The sequence below is a fragment of the Triturus cristatus genome, chromosome 7, assembly GCF_964204655.1.
Source record: "Triturus cristatus chromosome 7, aTriCri1.1, whole genome shotgun sequence".
NCBI lineage: Eukaryota > Metazoa > Chordata > Amphibia > Caudata > Salamandridae > Triturus > Triturus cristatus.
Genome location: NC_140590.1, coordinates 118,893,540 through 118,907,539, shown reverse-complemented (window position 1 = coordinate 118,907,539; position 14,000 = coordinate 118,893,540). Strand labels below are relative to the sequence as shown.

At 48.1% G+C, this 14,000-nt stretch overlaps 1 pseudogene across 1 annotated transcript in view; it reads left to right on the top strand.

The window, feature by feature from the left end:
• LOC146808984 (sialic acid-binding Ig-like lectin 13) overlaps positions 1–14,000 on the top strand; it is a 464,421-nt pseudogene that overhangs the window by 24,375 nt on the left and 426,046 nt on the right. Inside the window, exon 2 of the transcript XR_014966302.1 lies at positions 1,838–1,921. The product of XR_014966302.1 is annotated as a sialic acid-binding Ig-like lectin 13 (transcript). The remainder of the gene's footprint in view (positions 1–1,837; positions 1,922–14,000) is intronic.

Sequence of the window (14,000 nt, the reverse complement as noted above, 5' to 3'; positions counted from 1 at the left end):
TTACTGGAGGTCACTGTAGCAGAAAGGGTTGAGGTCACCGAAATTTTGCATTGGCATTCGTCGTGGGTTGGTGAATCTTTGTGTAAAGTTTGTGGTTGCAAAGAACCCAAAACTTCCACATTTTTCCTTCTCTTGCAGAAGAGTACACTCTGATGCTAGCCAAGGGTCCACGATATAGGGAGGGAGTTCTTGGGGATCAGGGACTCACTCAAGCAGAGATCAGCAGAACTCAGGCAGGTCCAGGCTAGTATAGTTGCAACAAGTAATCTTCGCAGTTGCAAGGAGGTTGCTCGAGCTTGTTGCGTCCCTGTAATTGAGAACAGGAGGTTATCCAATTGACCCTTGGAGTGACTCAGCTTAGCCTGGGATGAATGGCGCAGGTCCACTCTTCCTTCTAAGGGAGCAAGGCCTGACTCACCCTGCAGGCCAATCCCCTTGGGAACAAGGCAGGCCTCAAGCAGTAGGGCTGTGCTTTGTGTGACAGCGCAGTCCTTCCTCTGTAGTCCAATGGTCCAGAAATGTAAGGAAGAGGTGTTCTGAATGTTTAATATTTAAACCTGGTGCCAGGCTTTGAAGTGGGGGAATGCCCTACACTAACCCCATATCTGGTTCTTTCCTACCCATTTTCCTGCCAAGACTCCAAGAAGTCTGGGATGGGAAAATGCTGGTGTCAGTGTCCTTTGTGTCTTCTTGAGGCATGCCTTTTCAAGTCTAAGTGGAGCAGGGCACATCTCCGACTCCAGCCATCCTGAAAGTATGGCCCAGCCTACCTTCATCCAGTCCTCTTTTTCTCATTGTCTGGCAGGAATACACAAATCCCAACAGCAGAGGCATTCACAGTCAAGCAACCCAGGATCCTTGCAGAAAGCACAAAGGGTTAGAACAAGAAAATGTCAACTTTCTATAAGTGATGTTTTCAGAACTGTGACTTAGAATCTGACTCAGTCAATCCGTGTAGTGGCATTAGATGGCTTTGCCTTCGAGCTGGGCATCCTTTCGCTTTTGTAACTCTGAGGTGTAGTGTCTTCTCAGCATTTGGGCAAAATATTGAGTTGTAAATATCGGGAGACAGAAATATTGGGAGAAAATTATTATGATACAAAAATATTCTGATTCAGAAATATTGTTGTCAAGAATATCGTTTTTAAGGTAAGTAATATCGTTGTTTAAAATATTGTAAATATTGTTTTCAATATTATGGTTATTAAAAATATATTTTTGTAATTAAATTAATGTGTTTCAGTTTATTTATAAATTTTATGTGTTAGTATTGTCTTTATAATTGTTATAAAATTGTTTAAATATAGTTTGTACTTTTAAGTAAGTTATAGTTTTTCGATGAGAATCTTTATTCGGCAGTTGCCATAAAACATATAAAACATCACAGCTGAACATAAAAGCAGAGATAAAATATAAGTAAATACAGTGAGAATGGCCCATAAAATACAACTGTAGGCAATTCCATTTCATTAAAACATCTATAAAAATTTACAAAATTCATAATAAGAACTGAAGTTCTTAGGGGTGTCCTAACTCAGTAAAGTGCTGTAATCAGTGGAGATGATAGGGCATGAAGTACAGTACTAAATGGACATTAATACTTTATTGTACTACCAGGGTACTCAGCTTCTCTCTCATCCTCCACATCAATATCAGAAACTGGGATACTGCGAAAATTATGAATTGTTGTGTGTCTTGTTTCATAATTCCTAATGCTTCTTTGTGTTCCTTAACACCCAGATTGTGGCAAATTGGTAAAATCCATTTTGTCATGCTACTCTGATAGACTGGACAGAAGAATAAGGTGCGCTCTATCATTTCTTTAATTTCTCTACAGATGGGGACTGCCAATTTATCGCCCTGGGATTGCGTGCCCATTTAGCAGTGAAGGAATGAAGCAGCAAGGTCCCATACCGAAATTGTAAGTACAGATCCTGGCAACTACGTATTCAATTTCACCTAGGTACTGCTCTTCAGCAAAATCCTACTTCATCATAAGACAAGTGGAAGTTAGGGCACCCAGGTTTGACTGCTCCGCCATAGTTGCTGTTTTATATTGTAAATAGTCATTCTTAATGGACTATTTAGCAATTGCACAAGCCTTCCAGGGGCAGCACAAAGACCCTTGTTCCCAATCATTATAAGTGATGTTTTTACGTACCTAAACCAGAGAATGTTATGTGAACCTGGGATGCATACCGCTTCTTCTAGGCCCTGTCGATATGAACATAACTCTGCTGCAGCCCAGATTCTCCTCCAATACAGGATGGGTCTTACTCCTGTTCTGTCAGAGACTGATCTAAGCCCCAGATCTAACCTTCTGGGAAGCAATGGGGTGCTAATAAGGAGACCCATCGGGCGTCGCATGTTTCAGTTTTCGACTGCCACCAAGGCAGTGTCCTACCTGTGGCCCCACAACTCTGCACTATAGAGGGCTGCTCCAAGGGCCTGGTGATTATACATTTTAAGTGCCAGGGAGATGAGGTAGAATTGAGTGCCTCAATGCATTTTTACTATTATACTGTTATTTGTTCTAGTTTGAGCCTACGCTGTGCAAGTTGCTCTGTAATAATTCAGTAAGCAGATGCTTCCATAGGGTACCCCCTAAGGTAGGATTAGGCCTGGCGGAATGACATGGATTAAGAATAAGAACCATGGATTTAGTTTTTCCTATGCTAATCTCTAGGCCCCTTTGCCTACAAAATCATTCCAATCTATCTAGTATTCTTTGCAGATGCATTGGTATTTTTGATAATAGTAGAATGTAATCTGCAAACTTTAAAGCATGGACCCTGATATTAGCTAAACTTGTGCATCATTCTCACATTGTTCCAAGTTGGCTACTAGGTCATTGATATACAATGTGAATAGGGTAGGGGCAAGGACTCTACCATGGCTTACTCCTCAATTGACTTGGAACGGATTGGTCAATTCACCCAGTTGGCCACATCTTACTTGTGCGTAATTGATTTTATGCAGCCTAATGATGATATCCAGAAGATACTGGGGGGCCCCTGTTTCGACAAGTACCTGCCATAGAGTGGTCTATGTGCAAGATTGAATGCAGACCGTAAATCCACCAATACCACATGGAGACCCCCGCCCCCTAAAAGAACCATTTTCCAGAATACAAGCTGGAGACGGAATACCTGACCAATTACACTAGTGTGTTCTGAAAATCCACCTACTGAAGAAGTCAAAATCTCTTTCGAGGTTAGCTCTTCTTGTAATGTATCCAATGTTATCCTGCAGAACAGCTTTTGGGACCTTTCTATGAGTCTTACAGGTCTATAAATAGTCGGGAGAGCTCAATAACCCTTTTTGAAAATAGATATTATTTCTGCTCCTACTCAGGTTTGGGGAAGTTAGAGCCCCTTTCAAAATGGCATTAAAAATCAAGCCAAATTATGCAAGTAATGTCTATCTCATCTAAAAATAGATCCCCTGGGATGTTATCGAACCCTGGTGTTTTATTAATGGCCTTACTTATTTTGGTATCTCCGTAATATAGGTAGCCTCTAGACATTCACCCGCTCTGCGAGTCTGATCATAATGATATGCGTCCCAACAAATCTACCTCTACGGATCTGGCTAGATGCCTCTAGGCCTATCTGGACACTTTGGAGATCTTTAGATTCACCTGACGTAGAATACAGCTAGAAAAGTGGGCAACCCAGTCTGATGCTGCAATATGATTTTCAATAGGGCAGAAGCCCTCTCGGCTTCCCGTGGGCAAAATATTCCAGAAGGATCGGTGATCTCCACCTCTGGCTGCGACCAGCAGTCCTTTCCATCTCCAGCACTACCAATCTCTTTTAGCTTCTGTAACAATGTTTTTGTACACCCCCTTGGTCATTTGGATCAGCAATCTATATTGTGCTTTGTAGAGTCAGTAAGTGGCATGCTGGTCCCATTGGTCATTGCTTGTCATACCAGGAGGGGGGCCTTTTCCTCCCTATTGCCTGCTTAATCTCCACATAGAATTGATTTCTTACTCTTAGGAACATCTGGTTGCGGAAGGTGCCAACATTGCCCAAGGTCTCCCATTGGTCCAACGACAGGCCCAGCAATAACAGCCTCCCTATCCCATCAGCTACTAATTTATAAATCTCCCCAACTGACTCCTCAGATGGGATCATAGCACTCCATTTGACTTTGCAACTATTGTTGCTCATTCTCAGCTTTCTATCGAATGGCTCGGCACAGTTAGTGGGGCCAGTGCAGGCTAGAATCCTGAGGTCAAGGACAAGGGCATTATCATCTCTGTCTTGGCTGAGTGCTAAAATCATGTAAATTAATTAGGACCACATCCTTACATCAAGCAGTATATAGTCAATATGACTAGTACTCTGTGCATGATTGAATGTATTATTTTCTTCTGTGTCTGAAATTTGTCTGCCATTACAGGGTCATAGTCCCTGATTCAGGGTGAATACATTCATTTGAACTACCAGTGGGGACGATTCATTTTTGGGTGGAAATACTAGTACCGGTATGGACCATACATTATTTTCCTCTAGTGTGAGGGCCTCACTATAAGCATTAAGGAGTTCATATTGACAGTTGAGGTCCCGCCCCACAATTTTGCTTACCCCAGAAGGTAATGATTAGGCCTGGGCTAAAATTCCGTTCCGCTCGCGGAAATTGCGATAATTTGACATTTTCGCGTTCCGCTGAGAGCGCGAAAATGTAAAAATTTCCGCAATCTGCATTTTACCGGAAATTTTTTGCTTGCTCGCGCTGTAAAATAATACATTCTCGCGTGCGCGCAATCGCCTTACCTGAATCCCCGCGTTCGCCGACAAGTTTTCCCGATCTGGTTGCGTTCTCCACGAGATGTTGGATTGTTGGTAGCCATTAGCGCTGTCTTGCGACAGTTAGCGCCCGCAGTAATGTCATTCGTCGCGCGATCACGTCTTTCTTCTCGCGATCATGCACCGCGAGACAAGTGAAAACAAGATGGCCGTGCCCGCGAGCAACCGCATGGGTAAGTTGGCGAGCCGCGACCATACAGAAAATACCGCGAACAAGCGGGAAAAAACTAGGGGTGGGCGGAATTTGCGAAAATTCACTTTCGCAAATTATCGCGAAAATGTTAAAAATCTCAGCAAACGCGTAAATATCGCGAAAATGCAGAAGTTTTTTTCCCGCTTGTTCGCGGTATTTTCTGTATGGTCGCGGCTCGCCAACTTACCCATGCGGTTGCTCGCGGGCACGGCCATCTTGTTTTCACTTGTCTCGCGGTGCATGATCGCGAGAAGAAAGACGTGATCGCGCGACGCATGACGTTACTGCGGGCGCGAACTGTCGCGAGACAGTGCAAATGGCTACCAACAATCCAACATCTCGTGGAGAACGCGTCCGGATCGGGAAAACTTATTGGCGAACGCGAGGATTCAGGTAAGGCGATCGCGTGCACGCACAGCGCGAGCGAGAAACAAATTATCGCTAAGCTGCAGAATGCGGAAATTTTGACATTTTCGCGCTTTCCGCGGAACGCGAAAATGCCAAATTATCGCAATTTCCGCGAACGGAACGGAATTTTGGCCCAGGCCTAGATAAAACTTCCACATCTTCGTGATATTTCCGCGTGTTTGCGGAGATTTTTAACATTTAACAAAGTGAATTTCGCACATTCCGCCCACTCCTAGTAATGATTTAGAATTTTTTATTTAATTGTTATTAGTAATTTATAGTGTTGAAGCGGGTTGTTGGGTTTCTAGGGCATAGGGTGGTAAGTTAATTAAGTAATGAATAATTATTAATTAATTCATAATTTGTAGGTAAGCATGTGATTGATATTCACTATGTATATTATGTTCTGTAATATTCATTTTTTTCAATTTTATTATTGTTGTATTTTATTGTATTTTCATAAACAAACAATACAAATGCAAAGGAAGGAAACCAACATAAGTGAAAATCAAGCATCAAAAAATTATCATACAAAAATTAACATAAAACGTGGATCGCTAAAATCTGGAGCAAATAATAGAGGATATAACAACAATACAATTTACCATCATAATCCTGGGAGGGAGATAAGGAGATTGGACAGAAGAGGGACAGCTCAGGGAAGATTGGGGGCGTGTACAGCAAAATGAGGAGTGGGTGTATACACTACGTAATACGCACCACCACAGGCAGAAGCAGGTGCGAAGGAGGGGAGGAGAACAAGCAGGCAGGGCCAGCGTCTTCATGAAAGTGTGCCTATCAGCGTCCCAGGGGAGTTATCGGGAGTTGGTACTTTAGCCAGCTCAGCTTCTTGATACTGAGCAAAGAGGCCCCTGAAACTTTTTGGGCAATTGCAGGGAGGAAGCATCTCATTATAAACATCGGACTGAGTGTTGCAGTAGACCATATCCTGTTCCCATTCCGTGACAGTGGGCAACGGACTCCTCAGCCAGCGCATTGCCAATCTACGTTTGGCTATCAGAAGGCTGAAAGCCGCTAATTTACTCATGGGTTTCCGTAGCGGTTTAGTATAGCCCAATAATGCTAATAGGGGATCAGGGGCAAGGACACTGCCCAGAATGTCACTCAGCTTACAGAAAACTGCAACCCAATAGCGCTCCACCAGAGGACACCCCCATGCTAAATGGTCAGCTTGAGCCGCGTGCCACCGCTCACATTCATCAGAGTCTCGCAGGCCAAACCTGAAAAGGCATAGGGGAGAATGATATACTCTGTTCAGGAATTTAAACTGTGAGAGCCTATGCTGCCCATTGATTGAGATCTGACGGGTAGCAGCACAGCAGTAAAACCAAATCTCATCCGTGATCAGAGTCCCAATGTCCAGCTGCCAAGCTTGCCGAACCTTATTGTGCGGGGGAGTTTTAGAGGCGAGAGCGGAATTATATAACCGTGAGATCAGTTTGCTCAAGACTTGTGCGGATAAAAGAGATGTCAGAGGGGGGATGGCTAGGGGCTCCTGGAGCTCATCACCTAAAATTGTCCGCAAAGCGTGGCGAGTTCTGAAAAAATGAAATTTCGTCAGCGCCGACTGTTCTTCACCTTCCACAGTCACCTCCTCCCAAGAGCGTACTCGGCCATTGCGGAAAAGGTCGCCCATTGTGTTAATATGCAGACGGCGCAACAAAGCGAGAGTCCCTTTGTCTGTGCTCAGCGCAAACCAAGAACTCCATTCCACACGTAAGCGAAGCGAATATAACTGCGCACCATCATGTAGTCTGAGGAACACATGCCATGCATGCATCACTGAGTTGATCGAATTCAGTATGCCGCAGTGCCGTGAGGGAGGCTAATTGATAAAGCAGGGCAAGGGGCTCGGGGAAGAAGCAACGCTCTCTATTTGAAGATGTGGCAGCTCGGGGCGCCCATGAACCCAACCATATGCATGGGTGGCCTGCGCGGCTCTAAAGTAAAGTTCGAGATTCGGGGAGTTCAGCCCCCATCAGCATATGGAAGCATGAGCATGTCCAACGCCACTCTGGGGGTCTTACCAGCCCACGCCAGTTGAGTCATCAGCGCACGATGTTCGCGGAACAGAGATTGTGGGAGAACTATAGGGATATTGACAAAGAGAAAGGGCAGGCGAGGGAGAACCACCATCTTCATCAGGGCAACTCGGCCAGTCAAAGAGAGGGGGAGGCGTATCCAACGGTCAATGTCATCAGTGAGCTTGTCAATGGCCATACCATAGTTGGCCCGTATCACAATGTTCGCATCAGAGTGGACCTGAATGCCCAGATATCGCACGGGGTCAGTAGTCCACTGCAGGGGAAAGTCAGGATGGAACTGCTCCATCGAGGGCGTAAGAGGGAAGATGAGAGATTTGTCCCAATTGATCCCTAAACCCTAGAGGCTGCCAAAACGGAGGACCTCACGGATCACCGGAGCAAGATGAACCTCTGGATCTCGGACACAAAGGAGAGTGTCGTCAGCATAAGGGGAGGTGATGAGGTTAGAAAGTAAAGCCCTCTGTGGTCGTGATATTCGCACAAAGCTCGCAGCAGGGGCTCAGCGGCCACCGCGTAAAGCAACGGGGACAACGGGCACTCCTGACGAGTGCACCGCGTAATGGGAAACAGGTCAGAGACCGCATCGCCCGTCCGCACCCGGGCCATAGGTGCATTATACAGCACCGAAATCAATTGTAAATAGATTTCACCAACCTCCATCCGAGTGAGCACACCCTTCATGAATTTCCATTCAATTGAATCGAAGGCCTTTTATGCATCGAGAAAAACCGTTGCAGTTTTGACCTCGGGGCGCATGTGTTGTAGGGCACCGAAAACTGTACGGAGGTTGTAAGACAGTGTGCGGCCAGGGATGAACCCCACTTGTTCATAACCAATCAACTGCGGGAGCAGAGGTGACAGACGATTCACCAGAATTTTGGCATATAGCTTAGTGTCCACATTGAGGAGTGAGAGCGGCTGATCGGATGAACACTTATGCGGATCTTTGTTGGGTTTCAATTGCGTGATGATCAATGCCTCCCACATGGTAGGGGGCATCAAGCCCTCAGCCACGATCTCATGAAATAGAGTGATTAAATGCGAAACAAGGAGATCACTGAAGCTCTTAAAGAATGTGACAGTGAGTCCGTCATTGTCAGAGGCGCTGCCCTCTCGCATGGAACGTAGAGCGAGGCGGACCGCCGCTGCCTCAATGGGGCGCATCAGGAACTCTCGGTGCCAGTTCTGTAACCATGAGAGCTTGATATATTCTAAATAGTCTACAATCTCCTCATCACTGGGGGAAAGTTTGGAGCTGTACAGGTCTTGGTAATAGGTGAGAAAATGGTCGTTAATTGCTGCACTGTCCATGAGGGGCATCCCATTTTCATCCTCCAGTTCCTCGAGCCTACCAGAACCCATGCAGCGGCGAGCTAATGCAGCCAGGACGGCGTACAGGCAGTTTGATTTGCCATAGGCTCTAGCAGACACATATTTACCCATATGCTTAACTTCCTGGTCGGCTTCCTCATGGAATTCAGCCAAGGTAGCACGGATCTGTTCACGAGTCTCTGGGTCATCAGCACGAATCTGACATGCCTCTAAGTCGCGTAGGCGAATCTATAGAAGAGCTAAACGATCGTGGATAGCGCGAAACACTCTCGCATGTTTGCTAATGGCCACCCCTCGGATAAAAACTTTAAATGTCTCCCACACTGTAGTAAATGAGGAAACCGAGCCTACATTAATCGTAAAGAATTCAGAGATAGCTTCCTTAAGGTCCGTGTGAAATACAGAATCTAGTAGCGAGTAGGGAGGGAATCACCATAGGAATGAGGAATGAGAGGGAGGTACGGGTAGGAGTGGCAACGGTAATCACCACCGGGGAATGGTCCAAAAAGGAAAGGGGAAGAATCGCGCAATCGAGCACCTGAGGAAGCATAGCGCGGGAGACAAGTCAATAATCGATGCGAGTATGGACATCATGAGGAGCAGAATAATGTGTGTACCCTCCCTGGGAAGGCGAACGCGATCTCCACACATCCATCAGTTGCAGCTGGAGAGCAGCGTCTAAAACCATCTTTGCCAAAGCAGAAAGGGAACAAGGGGGGCCCTTTGAGCGGTCCAGGGCGGGGTCCAGTATACAATTAAAATCACCACCCCAGAAGATCGGGAGGTCCGCACGATCCAGAAGGAGAGAGAGAAGGGACATATAGAATTCCGGGTGATCATAATTGGGGCCATATGAGTTGACCACTAGGAATTTCCATGTAGATGTGTAACAGCGGGTGAGGGTGTGTGCCTGCCCACCGGATCTGTCAGTAAGGGTTCCAGTTTAAGGCCGGATGGGGGATTAATCCACGTTAAAACGCCCCTATTGTGAGATGTAAAGCTGGCCGCATGAGCCATGCCAGAGAGCCTGTTACCAGTAAGGAGAGCACTGCCCAGTTGCCTCCTGCAATATAGCAACGACAATCTCTTTACCCCTCATTTAAGCAATAATTTTGCACACTTTGCGATGGTCATTTAATCCCCGGACATTCCAAGTCATGAAATTTACTTGTCGGGGCTTCTGAGCCCTAGAAGGCACGTCTGGCACAGTAAGCATTGTGGAATTGAATCAGACTTACTTTCGGGTCCCCGCACTCCTAGGCATGGACAATAGTGCAATCTTCGTGATCCAGAACCAAAAAATAATAATAAAAAGGCAATGAACAATACTCATAAACAAACCAACCCCCACCCACGCCTTGCAAACCCCAACCATGCAAAGGCGAGACTTAAGCCACCCGTGCATCAAAAAAAGGAAGAGCCATTGTGACGCATACCCACCCATCACACCTTCAAAAACACCAACAACAGAAAGCAACAGAGCAGGCAACACAAAGGGGCAGCTATTGCCCAGCAACACAAACTGTGAACAGGTAGGACAATCTAAAGGGAGAGGTGGGAAACCGGAGCAGCCCAGCCCATTGGGAAGTATCATAACCAATAAAGGGTGAATTGCAGCGGGGCGGGTAAGCTATATGACAGAAGCAACCGAGACGAGGGAAGCAGGGAGGGAGGGGGAGAATGGACCTGTGCCATGATAAGGCCATAACTGCAGCATCCCTCGCAGCCCAGCACCAAGAACAGGCCCCCCAGGGTCAGGCCAACTTGTCACAATACTCAGTACTAATGATAGCTAGTTACCAAAATACATTCATAGAAGAAATCACAGTCTGCTCAGTCATTATCATCAAGGGACCCAGCTGCGCCGCCCTGCAGGGAAGAAGCCTGTTGACTTTTCAAACATTTACCGCACTTTTCCCAATCGCAGAAGGCCTTCTGAAGGGACTGCGGGTCCGAGCAGATCTTGGGCTTCCCGTCAAAGAGAACCTTAAGACGTGCCGGGTATAGCATAGCATATTCAAAATGCTGGTCTCGCAGCTTGCTCGTCAAAGGATTAAACTGTCGACGTGCTTCTTGTACTCTGAGGGTAAAATCGGGAAACAGGGAGATGTCAGATCCTTCATATCGCAAAGGTCCCAGTTCTCGTACCTTGCACAATGCAGCGTCCCTGTCTCAATAGTTTAAGAGCTTGGCGATGATTGAGCGGGGAGGGGCGCTCCGGTTGGGGCCGGGGCCCAAGTGAACGGTGAGCCCTCTCCACCACAAAGAGTGGAGAGAAAGTGTCCGCGCCCAGGAGAGATGTCAGAAGGCGCTCAACAAACTGCTCCATGTTACCAGTTGCTGTGGCCAAGCTGGTTATGCACAGGTTACTTCTGCGTGATCGGGCCTCCAGGTCCTCTGCCTTGTCATGCAGGGCTGCAAGAGCATGCTCCATCTGTTTATGTGCATCACCGGCATCGGTCTGGGCCTCCTCCACCTCAGTAATGCGGCGTTCCGCCATGTCTAGGCGCTCGGCCTGCTTATCGACGCGCTCAGTGATTCTGTCCAGTCTGTATGTCAGCGTATCTATTTTTGAGTCTATAGCAGTAAGGCCCTCTTGCATTTATGCGATAATCTGTTTAATATCTCCCACTAGGTCGTCAACATGAACATCAATCTCAGGGGGAGCCCCGTCGACCCCTTCCTCATTGCGTCGGGATTTGCGCTGCTCGAAGTGTAGCTTGGGCTGAGTCTTATCAAGTTTGCCCATGATGGAGGCGAATGCAGGGATACGCAGGGTGGGGGGGAGGATGTAGCCAGAAGGAACAAGGCCTCAAGCTCACTCTGCCAAGACACGTACCTGTAGACTGAATGGAGCATTGAGCAATGGGTCCCAGGCTTCAGATCCCTGGCAGTGGGAGTCCGCCTCACGGGGTCGGCCAGAGAGAGGTGGGGCCTCTGTGGCGGATGTTTGCCGAAAATCGAGACGAGGTAGATCACCCCTCGCTACACACCAGTCCCGATCCAGCAGGGCAGCCAGGAGAGAGAAGAAGCACCCACAGCCAGGTTAATGGGGTTCGCTCCTCTCCACCTTCTCGCCAGGCCTCTGGAGAAAATGGCCGCTCCAAGAGGGAAAGCAGACAATCTCAGGCGCCTCAGCCCGCCGTAGCAGCAGGGAGGGTCCGGATGGACTGAAGCGGAGGCAGGCCACTTCAGCGGGTCCACGGCAGCCGCCGCTCGGAGAGGCCAGGCACACAGATGGAGAGGGGCAGCCAGCTGCAGCGCCTCTAGGCAGGGCGGCAGGCGCAGGCAGTCATCTGCACGGAAGCGGGACCAGCCAGAACGGCGGGAGAGCCGGCCGGGTCCAAACTGCAGGCTGGGGACTCAGGCCGAGCCACGCTGCCGTGCCTCAGATCGCTCAGCAGTCAGTGATGGATAGGGCGGCGGGGATCGAGCAGCCGCCGTAGGGCTGCACTCCGGGAGAGTGCAGGCAGGCCCAGGTGCCTCGGCCACATCGCAGCAGCAGGAAGGACCCGGGGGAACCAGCTCCGGGCCAGGCAAGCCCGGCAAGCCCGGCAGGCCCGCAGCAGCCGCCCAGGGTCCTCAGGATCGCCCTCAGCGTGCAGCAGCTGGCAGCCATATAGCAGGTAAGATCAGCCAGAGCAGGCGGCCAGCCGCCCTCAGGAGGGGCCAGTCGGACAGACGAAGGAATCGGCCGGTCCCAAACTCGAGGCCGTGGATGGAAGGCCTAGCTGCGCCACGGCATTCCAGCCCCCGCAGCTCACCGTGCAGTGTAGAGTGGCGGAAATCAAACCACCGCTGCTGGGCCGCCGAGAGGTGAAGCTGGCGGGACAGGCATTGTGAGGCTGTCACAGAGGGGATATGGCCAGATAATTAACGGATGGTGGCGGCATTTAGCGGAGCTCTACGAGAGCGCGGCCATTTCCAGCTGAACAAACTCCGCCCCCTACTTTATATATTCATTTATTCTTACTTATATTTTAGGTGAAGGTTGCAACGTTTTAGGGGTATAGGCTGGGAAGTCAATTAGGTAACAATTCATTAACAATTAATTTGAAATGCATTATGTTAGACCTGGCGATTTCTGGTTGGCTAAGGCTTGCGCCAAAGCCAGGCAGAAACCACCACTCTAGTCAGGGCAAGGAAGTTACACGCCAAAGATAACCCCTGCTCACCCCCTTGGTAGCTTGGCACGAGCAGTCAGGCTTATCTCTGAGGCGATGTGTAAAGCGTTTGCGCGCGCACCCAGCAACAACACCCAAGGCCCACCACAAAGGAAACTCCACATAAGGTATTCTATAAAAATAACCTTTGTATTATACACAACACATTAGATAAAAACACACACTTTACAATGTGCCAACAGGCACGGGCAGAATTTACAAGGGATTATGTACAAGACAGGGCCACCTGGACCACTGTCGGGAATTAGCACTTTTTAGCACAAAAATATATAAGATCACTGTAGCACAAAAATAATAGGTATAGCACACAACCAGTACTTACTGGTATCGGGGAAGTACCACCTGCGTAACCCTAACTACCTTAGGAGACTGTCACGCAGGGAACTAGAACCTCACTAGCACCACCTGTACTAGGAGAAAGCAACAACCACCTAAGTATCACAATACCTGTAGGGGTAATAGAACGTTACACATGATGCATCACATTCAGAGGTGTAGGGAAGGAAAACACATGATGCCTAAAAACATTCAGAGGTGTAAAGCAATGGCACATGACGCATAAAAACACATTCAGAGGTGCAAGGAAGGAACACACATGATGCATAAAACATTCAGAGGTGTAAAACAAGGCACATGATGCATCAACACACATTCAGAGGTGCAAGTAGGAACATTTGCGGACACAGCGGTAAAGTGCGCCGAAGTCAATAAAATCACTAAACCAAGTCACAATATTAAGCAAAAAGTTTCGGGGTGAACCGGCCAGAAGGGCCAAGTCCAACACAACCCCCTTCCAGCCAAAACGCAGGGTAGACCAATCACCACCGTGATGGACTTCCCTGCTTGGGGCGATAGAACACGGACGCGGGCCCGCAACTGCCGGGACACCCTCCTGTTCTATGCCATGGTGAACCCATGGGGTTTCTTCTCAAACCACTCTCCGGACCAACTGGGCTACCCCACTGGTACTCCCAAGCTGTCCGCGGCCAAGACCAGGCCCTAG